At 43.4% G+C, this 6,163-nt stretch overlaps 1 pseudogene; it reads right to left on the bottom strand.

The window, feature by feature from the left end:
- Positions 1-3,985: 3,985 nt before the first annotated feature.
- LOC103733715 lies at positions 3,986-5,597 on the bottom strand (annotated as a pseudogene).
- Between the last annotated feature and the right edge of the window lie 566 nt (positions 5,598-6,163).

The following is a 6,163-nucleotide window of genomic DNA, read 5'->3' as shown; positions in this document are numbered from 1 at the left end:
ATGATAAATAGAAATTTCCAGAAATAAAGTTTATAAACTTTAAGTAACTTCATTATTGCAGCACATTGCTTCATTTTGTGTTATTTTTGTTGATAGATCACTATGCCTAATGAATAAACACTGATTACAGATGGAGTGTAGGTAAGATACTGTTCCAGCAGCAATTTTAGTTATTAACTAAATGTAGTATTTGTGCATATTCCCCATGGATCTTCATGGGGAAGATGCCTGTATTTATTCACTCTACTTTTAAATATATTAGAATTTTTTCTAAAGTAAAATGTTTGGGGTTTTATTTTTTGTTTGGTTGGTTGTTTGGGTTGAGACATGGTCTTGCTACATGGACTGAAACTCACTGTGCAGTCCATATGGAGCCTGGACCTCATTATGTAGCTCATGGCAATCCTCCTGCCTCCCTATAATATCAAGTACTGTACATACCATAGTAGCTGTACATACCATATAGCTGTATTATAGCTGTATATACCATAGTAGCTCCAAAAAAAAGGTTTAAGAGGAAAGAAATTGAGTTGAACCAAAGGGTCAAAAAGCTAAATTACCTTCTTATGTTTCACTCGAAGGAAACTCATCAACAATGAGGCAGCCCCTCTTCTAAACTGCTCTAAACCACTCTGAACTGCTCTGAACACTTCTCTAACCATGTGGGTCATCTAAGAAGGACTTTATCTCCCCTATCACTGCCATAAATTCTAATTTCTTGAGGCAAAGTTTAGAGGCATCCAGCCCAGTTTTATTGTTCCTGCTTTGCCAAAAAGAGGTCTGAGCTGACCCCACTGAGTGAACCCATTAAGCTCAGAAATGACACTGGCACTGACTTTTGCAAAATATGCCCTGAGAATCTGGCATCCTGTCTACGCTCAGATATGGATGGATAATTTATTGTATGTGAGAAATCTTGATCTTTTGCCTCTTTGGTAACTAAAACTTTTGAGCAATGTCTGGAGCCTTGACCTGAGCTGAGGGCCTCATGCAAAGCAGTTCTCAGGAACCAAACAATGAGTCTGCTAATCTCTGCCGCTCAGCACCCACAGCCCCAGATGGCAACTTGGGTGTCTGCCTTCTTTTCACACGCTCTATTCTGCTCCTTTTTAGGCAATATTGATGGAATTTTCCATCAGGGTACCCTGTCCTCTCTATCCTTGGCATGAACTATGACCAGAATTAAGGGTGTTTTAGTGACATCATTGAAAAGATGTCTGAGATTATTTTTTCTTTATGATCTTGAGAGTAGTAATAGATGAAGTAACGCTGGCCAAAGTATATGACTATTGAAATGAGGGGATTAGGGACTGGAAAGGTGGCCCAGTGGCTGAGGGCTTACACTCTTGGATAAACACTCCATCTCCCAGGAGTGTTTAAAGTAAAATGGCTGAAGAACAGAATTAGCTGTTGGAACATATTCAGTCTAAGGGCTGCACTCTAGATTTCAAACCTCCTCTTTTGTTAGCTTCTCTAACGTTAACTTGCTCAAGTACAATAGCAATAACTATACAGAGACAAGGTAGTTTAAAAACATAAATGTAAAAAATTAAAGCACCCATTAAAGGTAGTTACAAAACATAAATGTAAAAAGATTTAAAGCATAAATTAAAGGTAATTTTAAAACATAAATGTAAAAAAATAAAGCATAAATCAATTTTCTCACAATGCAGGAGGCTGGGAGATCTTGGTGTCTCCTGAGGCCACTTCCCACTGTTCCTCACGTGATAATATCTGTGTAAGTGCAGAACTCCTGGGATCACTTCCTCTTCCCATGGGACGCCAGTGATTGGATTAGCACCTGCCTTAATTACCTCAGTGCAGCCACTATCTGAGCCAGGCACGGTTGTGTGTGCACCTCTGGTCCTAGCCACGAAGGAGACTAAGGCAGGAGGGTCACTGGGACTCAGGAGTTCAAGGCCAGACTGAGCAATATAGCAATATCCCATTTTTTGAAAAAGGGAGTAGCACCATTTCCAATATAATCATTGGAGTTAGGACTTCAGTATATTAAATTGGGGATGACTTGACTCCATAGCATTTTCAATCTGGAAAGAACTGTTGGGATAAGGATGTAGCGTTGTAGTACAGCACTCACTCGGCATATGGGAGCCCTGGGTTCAATCTTCAGCACTGAAAAGATGGCATTTTCTTTCCCATCATCCACAAGCTGCCTCTTTTCCACTCCCACTTCAGAATTCACCTCACGAGACATTTCTCTGGAATGCCTTCCCTGACTTCAGGGCCCACCCTCTGTGTTCTCATCACTCCCTATGCTGAGCTTCAGTAGAAGGTGGAAGGAGCGTGCCAGGTCTGAGTGGCACAGGTGCGCAGGGCCTGCAAGGCCTGCAGGTGAGGTGACAAGACCTAGAAAGGCCCATCCTTCCTCCCAGATGCACCTGCACACGAAGCTGTCAATATTGGCCCCCAAACCCATCCTGAGCCCAAATCTTCCTCGGTTTATTTTTCTGAGAACTTGCCCCGTCCTTTCATTTGGAGTGATAATGAGATGTATCTGGTGAGGAGTTTTACAATTATCACTATGATACTCAGCTACAAAGGCAACCAACAGTCCCCACATCTCCACTTTAACATTCACCTACATACCTGTGCTCGAGCCCTTCCATGACATGTGCTGTGTGGTTTTCCCACTAGTTGAATAGAACTCCCCAACCTTCTTTTCCTTACCAACTCTACTACATGGATTTGAAAAGCTACCCATTCCTCAGTTCCCTTGCAACCCAGAGGAATCATACACTGATTCTATACCCAACAATATGTAAGCAGGTGTACACTTAGGACTTTAGGCAGGCTTTGCACTTTGTTTTTGTTTTTGTTTTTTATACAGAATGCAGCCAGTGCCAACTCTGCATGTCCACCACCCCTTACTAAGGGCTTTTGGCATCATCACATAGGAGAAGCCAGGAATTTCCTAGAATTCCCACTCCAATATGGCTCTGAGTTTGAATCTACCATGAAAGACACTTACCTGAGGGCCTGGAGAGATGGCTCAGCAGTTAAGGGCACTAGTGCTCTTGCAAAGGACCTGGGTTCTATTCCCAGCACCCACATGACAGTTAACAACTGTCTGTAACTCCAATTCCAGGGGATCTGAAGCCCTCTTCTGACCTCCATGGGCATTGCATGACACAGGTGCACCTACCTACATGCAAGCAACACACTCACACACATAAAATAAAAATAATAAAATATTTTTTAAAAACACATCTGAATCCAGGCATGGTGGCAGGTGCCTATAATGCCAGCACTCAGGAGGCTGAAACAGGAGAACTGGGAGTTCAGTGAGGCCAGCCTGGGCTTCGTAATGAGATCCTTTCTCAAAGATCCACAAGGAGAGATAGAGATTGATTTAGTGGACAGAGCCCACCCACCCCAGGCTTATCATTGAAAATGTATTTCTTCCAAGCCCAATGGAAGGCCACCATCTAAAGATAACTAAAGTATTCACCACTTACTAATGTACATTTATCTGGTTGAGTTGTAATCTGCAAAGCATAGAGAAAAGCAATAAAACACAAAGAATGTATATAGCTTATATTCAAGGAACAGTGACTCCTTGGAGAAATTCGACCAAGGAAATAACCAGACTAACACAGTTCTGAGACTGGACTCCCCAAATCATACAAAACTATAACTCTGAAGACCAAGTTAACACCTGGTATTAATTTAGTTTCAAGACAGAGACCATCTGACATAGAATTCAGTTACTGAATGATGTCAATTTAAAAACAATAGCAGAATTGGAGGCTGGAGAGACACCAACATCAGACAGCGAGTAACCGCCTATAATTTCAGTTCCCCAGGGATCCCACATGCTCCTATAGCTTCTGCCAGCACTGTACACACATGGTGCACTTACATACATGGAGGGAAAACATTCATACACATAAAATAAAATAAATCCAAAATAAAAATTTTGAAGGCAATTTTTATATTTATGTACAGAAAACTCAACAGTGTACATTTAACCCAGGGTGGTGGCAAGTTCTTTGCCAAATTGTCTTTTCCAATTTGGCAATCAGAGCCACAGATTTTGGACCCAGGACATTGCCTCCCCAGTGGCAGCGGATCTCCTCCTGTCATTGTAATTGGTCCAAATGGCTTCCATCAACTTACCCAGAGCGTCTTTGTCTTCCAAGTTGACTTGTGTGAAGGCCGCGGTGGTGCACATCTTCCTGTGGACCAGCCGCCCCAGCCTGGCCTTCCCCTTGATGGTGCAGTAGGGGGTCCCCATCTTGCAACACAGGGCGGGCAGGAAGACCACCAGCACTATGGGGTCTATGTCATGTGCGATCACCACCAGCTGAGCCTTCTTGTTCTCCACCAAGGTGGTGACTGTGTTGACCCCTGATCGTAGTACAGGGGTCTCTTGGTGAGGACGTCCCCTTGCCGGCAGTCTTCTTCTCAGCTCTGGCCAACGGCCTCTGCTGCTTCTTCCGTTGTGTCTCTGGCCGGTACTTGTGCGCGAGCTTGAGCAGCTGGGTGGCTGTTTGAAAGTCCAGGACCCGGGTGAACTGGTTAATTGCAGGTGGCACTTTCAGCCACTTATAGAGGATATCCCTTTGCCGCTGCAGCCGGGTGTATGGGGCTATTTGACAAAGCCGGTGACGTCTCTTTTGGGCTGGATGTCCTGTCCAATCCAAAGCTCTCAAACAGGATTCACCATCTTCTTGGTCTCCTGATACTTCATGACCACGGGGGCAGGCACTGTCTTCCCCTTGGCCACTTCCCTTTCAGCATCTTGCTCGGCTGGAGGAGAGTCAAAATAAATTTTTTTAAGAAAGAATCAGGGGCTGGAGAGATGACTCAGCACTGGCTGGCCTTGCAGAGGACCCAAGTTCAGTTCCCACACCCACATGGAGGCTAACAACCATCCATAACTTCAATTTCAGGGGATCCAATGTCCTCTTCTGACTTCCATGAGCATTACATGCATGTAGTGCACACTCATACAAATCAATAAATAGATTTTTAAAAGAAACGAATCAGATAAGACAGAGTGCAGTGTAGACAGAGTTCATTGCAGAGAAGAGGAAAGCACTCTCAAGGGGTGAGAGGGAACAATGACCAAAGAGATCATCACCCCAACCTACACTCTAGGCAGGTTTTATACTCTTCCTAAAGTCTCTGGAACAAGCAGCTTCTCCTGCAGGTCTTTGTCCTGCCCAAGTGAGTGACTGTTTGGTTTGACCCTTATAAGAGGTGTGATGGTATGTATTTGTTCTTTATCAGAAAGCTTCCTACAAGACAGTAATTTTATAAGGTTTTGGGCTTCTAAAGGCAGGTTTAGATAGTTATCAATTAATGACCTTCCAGGAAGTTCAGGATGTCATGACAACTCCCAGGACTCAGGTCTCATTCCTCTGATCAGTAATCAGAGTCTTGCTGTTCCAGACCTTCTTTTATAAATTGTTGATTGGGAGGGAGGGGTCCAGTCCCAGTGTCCTCAGATGTTCCTAATATCTAACTAGCTACCTAACAGCTATGGTTCAAAAAAGCTTGCCTTGATTTCACATAATCCATAACTCTCTCCAAACTGAGATTGCTACCTGAGATGAATGGGGGGAGGGCGACATTCCTTAAAAATATTTGCAGACAACTATATTAGCTGACACCACCTGGGGCAAAAGATGAAGCCAGAACCAGTACTACATAAACTGCAAGTCTTAAGAGAAAAGGAAAGGCTGTAGAACTAAAGGTTTTGAAGAAAAAGGCTTTGGAAGTCTCCCACATGCTCCTGGGACACTCAACAGCCTCAAAAGTATCAAGAACAGAATAAACAGGAAGGAAAGCTAAAAGGGAGCTATAAACTCTCTGACTAGGTGCTGAAGAAACACAGGTCACTATTATATAATGACAAAACTGTCAGTCAAAATGACAGAACAATTAGCAACACAGATTTATCTGAAAAGGAGAGACCCTAAATATATGAAGAAAACCTGGCAGCATTTATAGGTTTGAGAAATGATTCAACAATAACTATTGTGTCAATATTCCACTTTCAATAGAGGGGATAGAGAGATGGCTCAGTGGTTAAGAGCACTGGTTACTCTTGCAGAGGACCCAGGTTCAAGTCCCAGGACCTACACTGCAGCTAACAACCATCTCTAACTCCAGTTCCAGGGGATCCAACACCCCCTTC

Source organism: Nannospalax galili, unplaced genomic scaffold, assembly GCF_000622305.1.
Source record: "Nannospalax galili isolate Female #2095 unplaced genomic scaffold, S.galili_v1.0 scaffold676, whole genome shotgun sequence".
Lineage (NCBI taxonomy): Eukaryota > Metazoa > Chordata > Mammalia > Rodentia > Spalacidae > Nannospalax > Nannospalax galili.
This window is presented reverse-complemented; position numbering and strand designations above follow the sequence as displayed.